General features: G+C 39.6%; 1 long non-coding RNA gene across 1 annotated transcript in view; it reads right to left on the minus strand.

Annotated features, from left to right (window-relative positions):
* LOC144299571 (uncharacterized) overlaps nucleotides 1-19,126 on the minus strand; it is a 694,273-nt gene that overhangs the window by 259,417 nt on the left and 415,730 nt on the right. Inside the window, exon 2 of the long non-coding RNA XR_013366263.1 lies at nucleotides 13,110-13,188. This is a non-coding gene — a long non-coding RNA (uncharacterized LOC144299571). The remainder of the gene's footprint in view (nucleotides 1-13,109; nucleotides 13,189-19,126) is intronic.

Genomic DNA, 19,126 nt, shown 5'->3' on the forward strand with positions numbered 1-19,126 from the left:
GCTCCATGTTCAGTGGAGGTCTGTTTTCTTCTCCCTTTGCCCCTCCCACACTCATTCTTTCTCTCTCATAAATAAATAAATAGGGGATCCCTGGGTGGCGCAGCAGTTTAGCACCTGCCTTTGGCCCAGGGCGTGATCCTGGAGACCCGGGATCGAGTCCCACATCAGGCTCCCGGTGCATGGAGCCTGCTTCTCCCTTGGCCTGTGTCTCTGTCTCTCTCTCTCTCTCTCTCTCTCTGTGACTATCATAAATTTAAAAAATAAATAAATAAATAAAAATAATTAAAAACAAATAAATAAATCTTTAAAAAAACAGAAAGCACTTAGTACTCGACTGGAAAAAATAATTATAATATTTGAACTTGAATTCAAGAACTATAGCATGAAATAAAAAAGTGCACACCCTTTGTGACTGTACGTGTCTTTGTGTGCGTGTAGTGGGCATGTATCTCTGTATACACATATAGGCTTATTATATATAAATTCCACGAACTGTTTTGGGCTCGCGATATATACTTCCCTCTTACCATCAAGCCTTCTTTATTTCAATAGAAATATTGAACCTTATGCTTAGAGAAGAACATACTGATAATGGAAATATTGGTGATCTTTTCAGAATAGAAAATAGGGTTAAAAACTAAAATAATAAACAAAAAATTTTCCTATTTTACTTCGAAAGTATAATTATCCTCATGTTGTATCATATAACTGATCTACTTTATCTGATTACATGTGTGTTATTACCATTTCTGAAAAGTCTCTTATCAGTAAGAACATATTAACCTGCAAAGACAGAGCAAGATTGAGGACGGGACCTAGGGAAGCCTGGGTGGCTCAGTGGTTGAGCATCTGCCTTTGGCTCAGGTTGTGATCCTGGGGCCCTGGGATCGAGTCCCACATTGGGCTCCCCACAGGGAGCCTGCTTTTCCCTCTGCCTATGTCTCTGCCTCTCTCTCTGTCTCTCATGAATAAGAAAGAAAGAAGAAAGAAAAGAAAAGAAAGAAAAGAAAGAAAAGAAAAGAAAAGAAAAGAAGAAAAGAAAAGAAAAGAAAAGAAAAGAAAAGAAAAGAAAAGAAAAAAAAGGAAGAGAAGAGAAGAGAAGAGAAGAGAAGAGAAGAGAAGAGAAGAGAAGAGAAGGGAAGGAAGGAAGGAAGGAAGGAAGGAAGGAAGGAAGGAAGGAAGGAAGGAAGGGAGGATTCTAAAGAAAAAAAAAAGATTGAGGACCTAGATGCACATAGGATCCCGGGCTACCCAAGCTGTATCCTGCCCACCAACATCCTATCAGCTCACCCAGGGGGAGGCTGATGTCCAGCCTGCTCCCTCCCTCCTCAAGGTCTACATCTTGGAAACGGGCTCTGCTGTCAGTCTGGAGTAAGGGCTTGTCTCTCTAAATTGATTTTTTGCATTGACTGAATTTTTGTCATCATTATGGGACAAAGGAGACTCAGTGTCCTCAGAGGAGGGCCACTTATGCACTCTCAAAGGCATCTCTGTGCTTAGCCCGAGCCTCATCTAAACCACCCTTCACTTGCTAATTATCTCCATAGCTGTAACCATATGAAGAACCACTGCTTCATCATGTACCTTCCACATAAGAGCATCATGCAGTGAAAACAGCACGGATACTGCTTCTTGGGGTCAGAGGACATGATCATCTGGGTTCTACATCTCTGGCTTTGTGCTGTATGGACAGCCGTGTGATGGACCCATACTGAAGGTAAGGAACCAGGTTCTGCGGAAACAAGTTACTCAAGGGACCGCTACAACTATGGACTGAAGCAAAAGTCATCATATCCTTACGAAGAGAAACACATTGAAACATTTACAAATTGAGCTAAATTCTGAAAATGACTATAATGGAACTTGTACTCATAGAGTGAGAAACCACAACTTAAAAGTTCATTATATAGGTCACTAACACATAAAATTTCCTTTAATATGGCCCAATTTCTGGTTTCAGTTTGAAGTACATTATTTGTACATATTTTCAGGAAATTTGGGACCACTGTGAGTCAATTTGAAGGATTTTTATTTTTTTTTAAGATTTATTATTTTTTTTGAGAGAGAGAGAGCAAGCAGAGGCAGAGGAAGAGGAAGAGGGAGAAGCAGACTCCCCACTGAGCAGGGAGCCTGATGTGGGGCTCAATTTCAGGACCCTGAGATCATGACCTCTGCCAGAGATAGATACTCCACTGACCGAGCCACCCAGGCACACAAATTTGAAGTTTTAACTGGAAGAAAATTTTCATAATCCTTAAGTATATAAAAAAAAAATGAATTTTGTATTTCAGGATATTAAAAGCCACTTCAAGATTAAAATAGCGTATCTATGAGAAATAAAGACCTTACAGTTCTTCCTTGATTTCATATATAATAGTTATTTTAATAACTATGAACACTTTTCAAGCTTCAGTATTTTAAGCCATGTAGAAATCCTCTGGTGAAAAACAGGTCTACAGGCAGATATTGTACAGGTACTTTAGAGTACAATACTGTCTACAGGTATATTGCACTTTAGAGTGAAAACTCATAGTAGTGAAAAGAAAATCAATCTTAAAAACATTTGTGAACCCCTAAGTGCACTTATATGCACAGACAAAGATTTACATTTATATCAATATGATACATGCATATGAATCGAGTGTCATGAGGTAAATGAAGAATAAAATGTACAAGAAGACTAATGGTTCTTTGAAGACAACAACCACCACTGACAAAAAGCAGGTTCACACCAAAAATATAGATTTTTGATTCATTGAAAATAACTAAAACCCAGTGTAGAAAGAATGCTTTCTAAAATTTGGATTACTGAAGTATAACATGCTTAGTGCTTGGTTCCAAGGAAAGCAGCTAGCATTTAGGTTATGGCTTAGGGTGGGCACGGCAGCAACAGAGGCAATCTGGAATCCCCGCCACTCCTCCTTCAGCCTCAGAAATTTCTGTAGACCACTACAAGGAAAGACTCAGTGGGTCATCAGACAGGGACATAGCAGGAAATACAGAGAGATATTCGCTCCTTGTAAATATAGAAACTGAGGCATGCACATATGAGAATCTCTTGACTGTCACTGACATCTTTCTACTTCAGACCATTTCTTCTCCAGTCAGTGCAAATAAATTGGTGTGAGCCATGGGTGACAGTGCCTGCCTCCTGCACCCATGGGCATCCTTGCCAGGCTGGGTCTCTAGATTCACTACCCCGCCTGAGCTGCTGGTGACAGTGACACTGTCCTGCTGGGGGCCAGCCATTCTGCTTACTTCTTACATCCACTGGAAGAGGGACAGGACTGGTCCAGCAGGAGAGCTCAGGGAGACAGCATGCCAGCACACAGGTATAGATTGACATGCAAGTGAGGACACCATGCTATGCCGAAGAGGATTTGGGGAGGCTGATGGTGACATGGTACATCACACAAACAATAAATAAAATAAGTGAGACATTACAGAATGTAGGCCTAAATATTAACAGTGGTTATTTTTAGTGGATTATGATATAGGTGATAATGTTATCACTTTTCACGTTCTATATTTTACTCATTTTTATCATTAAGAAATGTATTATATTCAACAAAAATTTTAGGAAAAGAGTGACTGCAGATTTAGCTCTCAGTTTTCTGAAAGGGGAAAATATAAAAGTAGTCTTTCTCAGAAAACCAATGCTGGTGGTGTCACAATTCTGGACTTTAAGCTGTACTACAAAGCTGTGATCATCAAGACAGTATGGTGCTGGCACAAAAACAGATTAGAGAACCCAGAAATAGGCCCTCAACTCTATGGCCAACTCATCTTTGACAAAGCAGGAAAGAATATATCCTGGAAAAAGGACAGTCTCTTCAATAAATGATGTTGGGAAAATTGGACATCCATGTGCAGAAGAATGAAACTAGACCATTCTCTTACACAAGAAACAAAGAGAAACTCAAAATGGATGAAAGATCTAAATGTGAGACAAGATTCCATCCAAATCCTAGAGGAGAACACACGCAACACCCTTTTTGAACTTGGCCACAGTAACTTCTTGCAAGATACATCCATGAAGGCGAGAGAAACAAAAGCAAAAATGAACTATTGGGACTTCATCAAGATAAAAAGCTTCTGCAGAGCAAAGAAAACAGTCCACAAAACAAAAAGACAACCTACAGAATGGGAGAAGAGATTTGCAAATGATGTATCAGATAAAGGGCTAGTTTCCAAGATCTATAAAGAACTTCTTAAACTCAACAGCAAAGAAACAAACAATCCAATCATGAAATGGGCAAAAGACATGAACAGAAATCTCACAGAGGAAGACATAGACATGGCCAACATGCACATGAGAAAATGCTCTGCATCACTTGCCATCAGGGAAATACAAATCAAAACCACAATGAGATCCCACCTCACACCAGTGAGAATGGGGAAAATTAACAAGACAGGAAACCACAAATATTGGAGAGGATGCGAAGAAAAGGGAACCCTCTTACACTGTTGGTGGGAATGGGAACTGGTGCAGCCACTCTGGAAAACTGTGTGGAGGTTCCTCAAAGAGTTAAAAATAGACCTGCCCTGCAACTCAGCAATTGCACTGCTGGGGATTGACCCCAAAGATACAGATGCAATGAAACTCCGGGACACCTGCACCCCGATGTTTCTAGCAGCAATGTCCACAATAGCCAAACTGTGGAAGGAGCCTCGGTGTCCATCGAAAGATGATGGATAAAGAAGATGTGGTCTATGTATGCAATGGAATATTCCTCAGCCATTAGAAATGACAAATACCCACCATTTGCTTCAATGTGGATGGAACTGGAGGGTATTATGAGTGAAATAAGTCAGTTGGAGAAGGAAAATCATCATATGGTTTCACTCATACGTGGAATATAAGAAAGAGTGAAAGGGATTATAAGGGAAAGGAGGAGAACTGAGTGGCAAAATTAGAGAGGAGACAAACCATGAGAGACCCCTAACTCTGGGAAATGAAAGGGGAGATGAAGGGTATGGTGGGATGCAAAGGGTTGCAGAAGGGGAGGTAGGCAGGGCGATGAGGTAACTGGGTGATGGGCACTGAGGAGGGCACTTGATGGCATGAGCACTGGGTGTTATATTACATGCTGGCAAATTGAATTTAAATTTAAAAATGCAAAAAAATAAGAATGAAAAAAATAAAAGCAGTCATTTTCAGTTATGTATATTTAATAATAAATCACTGATGAGAAAAACAAAATCTATTTTAGGTCTCACAGAGAAGCAAAGAAGTAGTTTTCAGCAAGGTCCTTATAGATTGTTTTCTAAAAATATTACGTTTTTAACATAAAAATACTGTTCTTCCCTTTGGTAGAAGCAGTGACGTGGCTTTTGGTGCAGTTTCCTTAACGAATTCTGCAGGTAACTAAATCACAGATGGCAGCAAGCCCCTTCGGTTCCCTGCGGGATGGGTTGATGCTCCTGTGCACTTAGTACGTGTACAGAGGTAAAGAGGCAAAACTCCTTAAATAATATTTTGTAAAACCAAGGCCTGATATAGATTTGTTAATAAAAAGTACATGCTATTGATTCCTGACAAGGTTCTAAATACAGATATTTTTCACCACGGCCCTATCCACGTGACTCAGCAGTACACGAAGCCAAAGTTAGGACTGACTCACCTACCGCTGTCCAGAAAGGACGAGGGCCCGGATACCCGCAACAAACCAATCCAGGAAAGCCAGGAAGAGAGTAAACGCTTCCCTAGAAATAAAGGGGTCTGTTTTCATGCATATGAAAGTGGGTAATCAGGGACCTACAGTCCAATGCATGATCACAGCCAGATCATTTGCATCTTGGACATACATTTGAGGATAATTATATGGTAGACCAACCTTGAGCCTTAAATATTCCAACAAAGTATACAATGACTGACTTTAAGAAGTTCCATTCTTGCTAAATTTTTGGAATAAATTAAGAAAATGCATATCTCAGGGAAAATTAATGAGATTCATGCCGCATAGATACAGTAAGGAAGATGGTTAAACACTGGAAGATATTACACGCGCTGATGATTACGATCTTTGGAGTAAGTGAAGTGATCAGAGCCAGTTTTCCAATAAAGCTTCTTGCCATTCGATTAAACCATATGAAGTCACTGTGTTTTTTAATCTTCCGAACCACCAACCCCCGCCCCCCGCCCTTTCAGGTGGCAACGTTAAGCATTTCAAACTAATAGTTCATGACCACAAACTTCTTTCCTATGCTTATGGGAGGACACTTGGATTTATTGCTTATAACAGGCATTAGAATCCAGACACTAAATATGCCTACATGCATGCCTGGTATCGATTCTCTTATTACGGAAGCAGAATGCACTTTACCTACTGCCACCTGGCATCCTTCCTTCTGTTCTCAGGAATCTCTAGATCTGTGATGTGGGCATTCTGACAGCTATTGTACCTACTCTGGATGTGGGGCATGTGACCCAAGTAAATCCAATAATCACTAGCCGCAGGTATTGGCTGGTTCAGAGGCGGGTGTGGGATGAGGATGCGCTGGGTAGAGAAGAATTGGGGCTCTGTTGGAAATGCAAAGGATATAAATCTGGGAGCATGCAGGCCATGGAGAGGGCAGGAGTCATAATGACATCAGGTCTTAAAACGCAGGGCAGGATCACCAAGGCCTTGGATCAACCATTTCCTGAGGAATTCTGGACACTCAGGGTCATAAGCCAATAATGCACTTTATTGTTTATGCTAATGTGAGTTATATTTATGGTTACTCTCACTAGAAGGGGTCTAGCGCATGCGTCAAAGTAGAGAGAGATGTGTGTATAAAAAAATCATTAAAAACATACTACACATAAATATTATGCAGGCTATTGGTAAATTTATCATACTCTATCACTTTAAAATGTATATTTAAAATCATATATAAATATGTGTGTATAAATATTTTATTATTTTCTTTTCTTCTAGGGTGGACACCCAATGAATTAAAAAAAAAAAAAAAACAAGTAGGGGGGATGCGTGCTGGGTTTGGATTTCTGATCCAATCTGTGAATGCTACTTCGTTGAGATTTTCCTGCTGTGATGGGTGTAAACAGTTGTCAGATAAGTTGAGAGGAGCATCACCGACCTTACAACATTTCAAAGATCCATAACTCCTCAGTTCTCTAAGTGATGGAAATCCTCCTTATTCTTAATGACCCAAAAGTCATTCCAGTCACTAATTATAAGACAGAACTGCCTCCACGACGGTTTCTCTAATTTTGATGTAAGAGCTTCACTGTTCAGACAAACAGAGTAACAGCTGATGGTACCTGACAGGCTTTCAGAGGGTCTGGGGTCAGGCTTAAAAGCTTTCGAAGTGAGAAAAGGATGTAATCATTAAAGAAGTAGCAGCTGATAGCGTGATTCAATCTGCTTTAAGTAGAAAAAAAAAAAAACAAACTGAGCGACAGAAGCTGTCAGAGAGGCCCTGGATGCATCTCTAGCAGAGCATCCATCATTTCAGGCGTTGGAGGGGCAGCTTCGTGTGTGCAGGCCCAGCAGAGGGAGACATCAAGAGGTTGGACTTAGAGGATCTCGCTGTTGATGAAGCAATTTGAAAAATCCGACCTCATCCGGGTCTTGCAACAAACCTGCACAGTGTGAAAGGCAATTATTATTATGCTCATTTCGGAAATGATGAAAGGTAGGCTGATGTCCTGTGTTGCTTTAGCGCAGCCAGATTGCTACTCAACAGTGGACGTGGGATCCTAGCTCAGAGCCGGCTGCTGATCCTCAGAAGTTGCACGGGCTTCCGTCTCATGATACGAACCAGGAACCACAAATGTGGTTCACTCAGGAACCACAAATACGCACTAAATCTAAAAAAAACAGATGCTACTATAATTTAAAATGGAAAAAAAATTTTGACTATTTTGCCAAATCTGACTCAAATAGTTTCCAGTTATATCACTTGGATCTGATACAGCTTTGCTCACCTTGTTTCAAAAGACAGGTTTTTTTGTTTGTTTGTTTGTGTTTTGTCTTTTCTCTCATGTCCTTTCGCTCCCTACCTGCAAGGGAGGAACCGCAAACAGATGTGTTTTTTCTTCCCATTTCCCTGGCACGCGGAATGGCCCTCTGACCCATGTCTGGGCCACTGATGGAAGTGAAGAGATCAGATGGTGCTTCTGGTGAGCGTAGCTCCCCTCTAGTGAAGAGGGTTGCCCCCCAGACAGCTGTGCCCTCTTCCGGCTCCAAGTCCAGGGTGCAGGGCTGCAAAGGCAGCAGACACCCTACCACCACCCCAGGTGGGGGAGGAAACCAGCCCCCTGGCCCCGAGCCCCGATGAGTATCCACTGCTGACAACATGCTACAAGCTGCCCAACGCTGGGTTTGTCTTGGGGTGCAGAGGGGGATGCTGTAGGTTTAACTGTTACTGATATCTGCTCAACCCCAAATATCCAGATTATGCTCCTTTGGTCCCTGAAACACTCAAAACCATTTGCAACCTGCTAGGTCGGCCTTATGCTTCAAGTTAGAATGGACACAAGGCATCATCAGGCATCGCCTGACCTGAAGGCAAACGGGTATCCCCTTAACCAAATGGAACATTGTGTGTCCACCTGCTAATACCCTTCAGGGGCTTGGCGTTTCCCTCGGGCGACAAGTACCTTGTTGATACGGATTTTGTCTGCAGCCTCACACCGCGTTTCCTGCCCCCGGCCCTTTGCTGCAGGAGGCACATGCTGCCCCATGGTGGCAGCCCCCACCCCCACCTGCGCCCTCCCATGGGCACCTGTGCTCTCTCCTGACCCACGCTGCTGTGGCACTGCCTGCCGAAGGCCATGCACACACGTGTCAGGTTTCTCTGCACAATCTCTTACACGAAGCCTTGCCTGACACCTGTAACCAAAACCTGCGCATTCTCTAATCTCCTCGGACACAGTCTTAATGCTTATGCAGCAATCACATCACACATTTTATTTAGCACAGAGGTTATATTAATGCCACAGGTGGGCAGCAGGGTCGATAGAATTGATTTCTCTGTAAAAAAAAAAAAAGTGATTCTGTTCATCACGTCCGTCTTTATTGATACGTAGTCATCAGGGATGAGAGTCATCAAAGAGGATGGGTTACATCCTGAAAACTTCCCTTTGCTGTGTATGAATAAAGGTCTTTTCTCAAGAATTCCCAAAGTATCTCTGCATCGTGTCAGCAGGATTTGGCAAACGAGCTCACACAGACCGAATCCCGCCCACGGGCTGTTGCAATAAAGCTTTATCAGAACACAGCCACTCATTTGTTTATGTAAGATCCAAGGCCACTTTTGCCTTACAAAAGCAGAATCCAGTAGTTACCACAGAGATCCACACAGTCCACGAAGCCTCAACTATTTATTATATGGCCCTTTATAGAAGAAAAAAATGCTTAAAACCTTGCTATTCGGTTAAAACAACCACCTAGGGGCGCCTGGGTGGCTCAGTTGGTTCCTGTGGGACACTTGATTTCAGCTCAGGTCACGATCTCAGGTCCCCAGGTTGGGATATGTGCTGGGAGGAGGGAGGGATCTGCTTGAAATTCTCTCCCCCGCTCCCCACACATGTGCATGCTCACTGCTCTCTCCCTCGCTCTCTAAAATGGATAAATAAATCTCAAAAAAAAAAAAAAAGAACTAACTAAGAACTAAGAACTAACTAAGCTAAGAACAACTTAATAATCAAATAAATTAGGGAAACAAAATTGAACAGTTTTTTTTTTTTAACAGCAAACCTTCTCTGAGCGTTGATTCCTATTACACATCATATGGATTTCAGCTATGCAGTGCCAATTTTTATATCATTTCCCTGAGTTCCCAAAATGTTTTTGACATAGGAATTTTTTTTTTTAACAGATTGCACCTCAGGCCCAGTTATCTGAGGATTGCCAGTTTGCAAATGCTGCTTTAGGAACCTGCAAGAAAATGTTTTTTAACTGAATTGCAGTTTTTCCTCTAAAGTATTGCCTTCATCTGATACTATCCAACTCTCTGCAAATTCACTTATTATTCTAGCGATTTTCTCTGATACAATTAAGCCACTTAGCCAACTGCCCTAGCCGATAAAAGGACCACTTAGCTTCCTTGAGGTAGTAGTTACAGCATACCTTGTGTTATAAACAAGTTAGGTGGTAATTATTTGAGTGATGTGGATAATTAACATCAAAACAGCGACAAATGTACTTGAGGAGAGAATCTATGCTGTAGGATTTAAAATTATTTAATTTAATTTAAATGGAGCCAGGAATACCAGGCTTTAGTTACATTACTGTGATTGATCACACAATTATAAACCCCGTTAGATGTAGACACGACCTGCTATATTTTCTTATAGTTCTTAAATTACTGCTTTCCTCGCCCTGCAGGCTTCCCTTAGAAAATGCAACTGGCATCACTTAGACCCCTTTGAACAAACTGTTCTTTCAACTTGAAAAAACACCTTGATGACAGAAAAAGAAGATAAATTACCAAAAAATTAGGGGCTTAGAAGTGTGCACAACTTATTTGGTGATTCCCTTCATTTCATCTCACAAAAATAGTCGTAGCTAAGCGGACACATGTGTGCACCAGAGACTCCATAGGATTAGCTCACAGGGACTCATTCAGCACATAAGATCTGCAGCCTCAGCACATGGAAGTCACGCGAGCTACATGCATACTCTCACCCCAGCCCAGATGCCTTCCAGGATCTGGAGGAGACGTGGCGTGGTGCGGAGTCCAGACCACAGCTTGCCATTTCCCAACCGAAGCTTTCAAGCGAGCCAATTCTCCACAGGCAGAGCCAGCCCAGGTGGGCACACTCAAGGAACAGTGTGCCCCAGTTTGGCAACAGGTTACTGGACGTCCCCTGGTCCACAGCCCCTTCTCTGACAGTGTCTAAAACATCCTCTGTGGTCAATGCTCTTTGTCCTTGCCCTATTAATGCAACCGAGAGCACTATTAATACTATCTATAGAGGTAGATGTTGCTTTGAATGATTCACCTGTTGGATATCTTTAATGTACTTAACAAAAAAAAAATAATTGAAAATTCTTAAATATGCAAAATACTACAAGAAATCAAATAATACATCTGGGCAGAGGGCAGGTAACATCTGAGAAAGCTTAGGTAGTTGAAATCTGTATTGAGAAAGGTTCTGCCAAATCTCTCAAATTCTCAGCTCAACCGTGTCCTCGCTCATCTGTTATATAACAGCACCACCACCAACAGTGTACCTTTCTGTAAATCAGGACCAAAGACTTACCTAAAATGGAAAAAAAAAAAAAAAAACACTAAAAGATGTTCTACTTTTTTTTTTTTAATGATGACCCATTTTAGGTCTAGTGAGAGTTGTGATGGTCTCATCATCATTGGTCCACCCTTGAGCACACTCCTCCCATACAAAGGCACGCAGAGATGTGGAAATACACGCAAAGAATTTGCTCTCAGAGCAGAGGACGGAGAACTATTGTCAAGAGTGTCTATGCTGCAAACTTCGATGCTGGTCTAGGAGTCTGTCTATCTACCACACAGGTACCTAAGCACAGCTGCTAACATACATTTACGTGATTAATAATTCCTCAAGAATAAACAATTTACATGACATGTCTCCGAATGCTCTGAGATATAAAATTCATTGTGAGCTTACCTTCAACTATAAGCAGCAAGAAACTTTAGGACATGGAATTTATCTCTTCAACCATGATTCTCATGCTTCTATGCACTCATCATCAAAACGGAATCATAATTAAAAAGAATTATGTTCCTTTGCATGAAAAATTTATTACCTGAAATATATCATTCCACCGGAATTTAAATAAGCTTATATGAGAAATTAAGCTACTGTGGGGAATATAAAGCCTCACATGCACGGAGACCTACGTAGCACAGACATCTTACATATATACCTATAGCATTTTTACAACTTGAGTTGATTCTTAAAAATTGCAGTCAGAATCGCTGACAAGGGAAAATTATTTCGACTCTTCATTTTTAAAATAGTATAAATATGTCCACAAAACTGTTTGGTGTCACCGGATAGTTACATTATAAAATATAACATTGTAAAAATATTGTTATTTTTAATATTTTAAAATATTGAGGTAGCAAATATTTATGGAGAGCCTACTGTGCCATAGCACTGTGATAGATGCTATAAATATACTAGCAGATGAAAGCAACAGGTTCTTTATCTCTCTGGAGCCTACATTCTTCTAGGAGCAAAAGGAATTTAAAATATAGGAATACATGTACATACACACTAGATATTTTTTCATAAAAATATACACACGCTATATATATTTTCAATAGATATATATACCTACTATATATTTTCATAAAATGCAAATTACAGTTATGTATTTCTCCTTTAAACTTAGTATTTGTTTTTCTGAAATATCATCTTCCACTTTTAACTTCCACGTTTAAATAAAAATTTCATTCAATACTACTTCGATTTAAAAGACATTATTCTGTGCCTATTTCCATATGTTTCTACTTCTATTTCCATGAATTCAAAATATTATTAGACCACTAAAATGCACTTCTCCTTGCTGTCACTGAAGCGATTGTTAGCCAAATTTTATCTTAATTCCTGTTTTGTTACTCCAAAATTCCAAAAGCCATTTCTTCTGCAAAGCACAAGCCTCACTTCAGAAACACATAACAGAAAATTGATTTTCATCCTGAAAATGTCAAACTTCTGCCTATAACACTCAGCTATGGTTTTCTGAAACAGCAAAGTTCAACAAGAGCCATCGACCTAGTGGCCCTTTGACACATGATGATGGATGCAATGTGTCTACTGCTTTACTGCCAGAATGTCCTCCAAGAGAAGGAGAGAATCAATGAAGAATAATACATTTAAACTGGGTAGCAGGTTTGCTTGTTTTAATGTATTAAAAGAGAAAATACTGGCATTTCACTTCTCTGGGGAGAGACTTTATAAACTCTGTGATTAACTCTTTTCTCTCTTTCTGGCTTAGACAAGTCAGACAGACACAGATCTGCTAAAGGAAGGTGAGCACAGTCCAGAAGGTAAACTCTGTACATAGCTAATGAACTTAGGATGAAAGACAGATGGAATATCTTGTTCTTCTTCAAAGAAGAGGAAAACATATAAAAGATATAATGTTAAGGAAAGTACAACCACTACTCACCCTGGTGTCTTGGCCTTCTGTCAACCACAGGTTCTGGCAACTTCAACTGTTTCTAGTAAGTGATGATATTTCCATTTTCCTACAGGATAAAGTTACTGATCAATGTCACATCAAAAACAAAGACTCTCTTCAAGGGCAGAACATAAGAGCAATTCATTGTCTTATGAATTATACTCATATTGGAATGAATTAATGCATATTCCATAGAGTAAGTCTTACAATCATGCATGTAAGTTTTGGAAGAAGCACACCCCCCAGCTTAAAACGTAACTGTATGAATGTATGCCATCACATATGGTCCAGGTTATAGTCTTTACTCGAGAAACAGAAAATCATTTTCACCTGCAAATTTTTATGCCATTTTACCAGAGTCCTAACAAGGAAGCACAGTATAAATTCTCCTTCAATGACACTTTAAAACTATGGTGTTTTAAAATATGATAAATAGATTCAAGACAAATAAGGACAACTCTGTAGATCAAAGGCTACATTTGAGCCTACACCAAACTTAACTTTCAGAATGTTATGCTACATCATCATTAGCTTTGGTTCACAAACTGTGCATCTCCTTTTTCAAAGGAGAAATGGATAATTTTATGATACGGTGATGCACATTTTTAAGACATTTAAGTATTGAGTTATAATCTGCCTCAAAGTTGAAGAGCATGTCTTAATTATTCATCGTCTACAGTTCCACAGGTGATGGTGTGCTGTGTGTGTACATATCAGGATATAGGCACAGAAATAGTTGAAAATAGCTATAGTTTGTTTCAAACACTTAAACATGTTTTCTTGAAACTTCATAGAATATGATGCTAACAGGTGCACTTCATTAATGGAAAAAAAATGTGTTTCGCAGAACCAAACTTTGTGAACTATTGAAAAGTGGAAATGAATACACAAAAAATTTAGATAATACTTCTAAAATGACTTACAATTACTAGTAGCAAGTATAGTGTCACAAGAAAGGTGAGAACTAATAACAATCTAGAACATACCACTGAAATTTGATGACAATGTGTTTTTATGAATATATAGAACAATATCTACACAAATTAAAAATCAAGAAATCCACAAAAGTCGATTTCTACACCTCTTTGACAATTAAGAACTATCTGACTTTAAGGACAAATAAATAGGAGAGTTTTTAAAATTAAAAAAAAAATTAAGCAGCATATTCATCTGTCTTTTCACAATAAAATGTAAGCTCAACATCCATCTATAAAATATATCATTATGGATGGGGTTTGATAGGATCTTCACCACCCTCCACAGCCATTCTGCCTTCTTGTGGCATCTGGGACATTTTTGCACATTTCTAAGGCTCTATAGAACACATTTTGTAAACTTTTGACATAGATTGGTCCCTAACATACTTTATTAAGAACTATAAAGAAGAACATTGCATGGACTGAATAAAATTGAGCTTCTCAGGTGATTTGATCAACAATCACCATAGAAGAGTACAATTATTACAGTAGACTCTTGATTGCACTTGGGCTCTGAGTATTGCTTCCTTTGAGTACTTCCTTTGAACCAGAAATACCTAGATTTTCCCTAGGAGTTTCTTATGTTTCTGAAGAGTTGCTTAACCCTCATTAATCCCATTTTAAACAAACCATTTTATTTTTATTTATTTTTTTAAGGATTTTAATTATTTGAGAGAAAAAGAGAGCATAAGCGGGGGCGGTGAAGGGGCAGAGGGAGAGGAAGAAGCAGATTCTTCACTGAGCAAGGACACCGTGATCATGACCTGAGCCAAAGGCAGATGCTTAATCAACTGAACCACCTGGGCGCCCCAAACAAATTGTTCTATACTGAGCTTTGAGTCTATTTGGTAACAAAGTGGAGTTGCACATCCTGATTTCTGAGTAATAATTACACACATAAAATATAGCAGAAATTGTAGTAGAGTTGTAGTATTTAATGCCTTGAGAGTGAGGAGAGGAGATAGGGGCACCTGGGTGGCTCAATGGTGGAGCATCAGCCTTCAGCTCAGGTCATGATCCCGGGGTCCTGGGATCGAGTCCTGTATCAGGCTCCCTGCATGGAGTCTGCTTTTATACCTAAGTCTCTGCCTCTCTCTGTGTGTCTCTCATGAATAAATAAAGAAAAAATCTTCTCTGTGTGTCTCTCATGAATAAATAAAGAAAAAAATCTTAAAAAAAAGAGTGAGGAGACAGAAAATGAATAAAACAGAAGTTTGCATAATTTCATTTTATGTAAAATGTAATTTATGTACAAATAATTTCATGTGAAAGTGGATATACTTAACCACTATATTTATGAACACCAAAAAGTTACTTAAATTTTTACTTTTTTTATTTTTTATTTATTTTATTTTTTTAAATTTGTACTTTTTTAAACACATATCACTACTCCTACATTTGGGGAGTTATAAATTAGAGCTTAACAGAATGGTCCTGGCACAAAAACAAACACATAGATCAATACACATTATGGAGAACCCAGATATAAACCCTCACCTACATGGTCAATTAATTTGTGACAAAAGAGGCAAAAATATACAATCGAAAAGATTGTCTCTTCAACAAATAGTGTCTGGAAACCTGGACATATATATATGCAAAAGAATGAAACTGAGCCACTTCCTTATACCATTCACAAAAATAAACTCAAAATGGAATAAAGACCCAAATGTGGGACCTGAAACCATAAAACTCCTAGAAGAAAACATAGGCAGTAATTTCTTTGACATCAGCCATAGAAACATATTTCTAGATAGGTTGCCTCAGGCAAAGAAGACAGAAGTAAAAATAAACTATTGGGACTGCATCAGAATAAAAAGCTTCTGCACGGTGAAGGAAACAATCAACAAAATGAAAAGATAAACTACCGAATGGGAGAAGATATTTGTAAATGACATATCTGGTAAACGGTTAGTATCCAAATATGTAAGGAACTTCTACAACTTAAGATGAAATAATAATCTGATTAAAAAATAGGCAGAGAAGCTAAATAGACATTTTTCCCCAAAGACATCCAGATGGCAAACAGAAACATGAAAAAATGCTCATTATCACTCATCATCAGGGAAATGCAAATTAAAACCACCATGAGATATCACCTCACACCTGTCAGAATGGGTGAAATCAACAGCACAAGAAACAACAGGTGTTGGTGAGGATGCAGAGAAAAAGGATCCCTCTTGCAGTGTTGTTGGGAATGCAAAGTAGTGCAGCCACTCTGCAAAACAGTATGGAGGGGCCTCAACATATTAAAAATAGAACCACCCTGGGATCAGTAATTCCACTAGTGGGTATTTACTGAAAGAATACAAAAATATCAACTCAAAAAAAGATACATGAATGCCTATATTTACCATAGCATCATTTACCATCAGTAGCAGAGATACGGAAACAACAACCCAAGTATCCATCGACAGATGAATGGCTAAAGAAGGTGTGAATGTATATACAATGGAATATTATTCAGCCATCAAAAATGAGTTGTTGCCATCTGCAACAACATGGATGGACCCAGAGGATATCGTGCTAAGTTACTTAGAGAAAGACAAATACTATATAATTTCATTTATGTGTGGAATCTAAAACACAAAATAAATAAACAAAAAGCAAAAATAGACCCATAAACACAGAGAACTGATGGTCGCCAGAAGGGAGGGAGGAGGGGGATGGGCAAAATGGGTGAAGTGGGGTGGGAGATTCAGGCTTCCTGCTACAGAAGGAATAGGTCACAGGATAAAAGGTGCAGCAGAGGGAATAGAGTCACTGATACTGTACTAGTGTCGTGTGGGAACAGCAGCTACACTTGTGGAGAACACAACAAAACACAGAGGGAAGTTGAATCACTACGTTGTACCCCTGAGAATGATGTCACATTGTGTGTGTCAACTATACTTCAATTACAATAATAATCGGGCTCCTGGGTGGCTCAGTCAGTTAAGCATCTGACTCTTGGTTTCAGCTCAGATCGTGATCTTAGGGTCAAAAGATCAAGCCCCATGTCTGGCTCCACACTCAGCACCGAGTCCGCTTGAGACTCTCTCTCCCTCTGCCCCTCCCCCTCCCACTCACATACACACACACTCTCTCTCTTAGAAATAAATAAGTGAATCATCATCATCATAATAATAATGTCAGAAGTTATTCCTAGAGAGTAAGATTTCAGTAAATAGTTCATACATTTTCAAAAATTGGGAGGTAGGATAACGGTAACATCTCAGGTTAGTACCATGGCCTCAAGTATTTCATTGACTGTGAATATTAAAACTATTTTCCTAGGTTGATACAATAGCACCTCCTCTAAGGTCTGTATAGTACGAAGATTAAATCTAAGATTTTCTACCTGCTTTGGACTTCCCCAATATTAAGTGGCATAAATAGTAGAACCAGAGATTCTAATTATATACAGATTACAACTCCACACAGCTTTCTGGAAATGTGTTCTCTGACGAATTCAAAAAGGTCTAGAATCAACAGCTAAGAATACTAGTAGTGTTTCACAAAGTCTTAATTATGATGGGACTCCAGGACGTAGTAGTAGAGCCTTTAACCAATAAGATGCATTATTAAATTACATTCAGCTCTTCAGCACTGTCACCAAATATACACTTGCAGACAGATTTATGGTGCGATCTAATTGAACTATAGCGCATATGACAATACTAGAATAATGAAGTGCTTAGGTATTTATTAAGTAAAAGACTGTACGTTTCAAAATAACAAATTTTACTCCTGAAAATATCATTTACAAAAGGGTGATACTTTGAATTTTGAAACTAATGTAAACAGAATGGAAGCATGAATGGACAAAAATATAAAATTATATGGTTTTCTGCTGTACAAGAGTGGATGCGTGTGTGTGTATAACCGACTGCCCATTACCAGGAGTCATCTTTTAATAAAAAAACCACAGCACAGAGTGCCTGGGTGGCTCAGTGGTTAAGCATCTGCCTTTGGTTCAGGTCATGATCCTGTGTCCCAGGATCGAGTCCCACATTGTGCTCCCCACGGGGATCCTGCGTCTCCCTCTGCCTGTGTCTCAGCCTCTCTCTCTGTGTCTCTCATTAATAAATAAATAATATCTTAAAAAAAAAAAAAGAACCAACAACACTCAGGTGTGAAGTGAAAATAGGAGAAAAGCTTACTATAATTAACTGAATAGTAAAAGTACTTAATGGTAAGAAAAAATACTGTGAATTCAATAATACTTAGATTTACTTTGATACTTCAACACTGTCATCAACTGTCAGTAGACAGGAAATTGTACAAAGTCAAATCACACCGTTGCCTAATTGAGCACTGAGATGATGAAGTGATGTTTTACGATGTGACAGGAGGTGTTCAATTTATAACTAGCATGAATGTCTCCCAGAAGGTGGTGGTGAGGCTGGAGAGCAGACCATGCCCACCCTCAGGCTTAACTGCAAGATTAGAGAAAAAGAGGGCAGTGTGTCCCCAGAAACCAGCTGGCATTTCCAGCCACACCCCTACCTGAACACCTGTTCTCCCTTCAAACTCGTCGTGAGCGATGCCAACCTCCCAATTACTGTTCCCCCTCTAGGTCCCTCCTCCCAGCCACCCTCTTGCCCTCTGTGGCCAAGCAAATCCATGATTCCCATAGCCTTGGTGAAGACAACCATCCATTCTATGCACTCTGACCACAAGGTTAAGATTTACTGTCTCTCCATCTACCATTTACCATCTGGCATTCTTCCGTTCAAGATGGCACCTCAAATTTCTACCAGCTCCTATGTGGTCTCCTCTCATTTTCCTCATCAGCACCCCTACAACGTCATTCAGCTTTGCAAATGTGCATATTTTAAGCCATGATGTAGTAAGGCAGGGCGATGGGTGGAGGGGCAGCAGTTTAGTAAAAGCAGAGTGTCAGCCCACTTTGCTACTTGGCCTTGGACGAAGTTCTTGGCCTACCTACCATCTAATTTACGGGCTTATGAAACTGGTATGTTGGGACTGACTGATTCTAAAGTGTTTTGCAGATTTCGTAATCTGTAAACTGGTTTGTTCCAGGAC

This window comes from Canis aureus, chromosome 27, assembly GCF_053574225.1.
Source record: "Canis aureus isolate CA01 chromosome 27, VMU_Caureus_v.1.0, whole genome shotgun sequence".
NCBI lineage: Eukaryota > Metazoa > Chordata > Mammalia > Carnivora > Canidae > Canis > Canis aureus.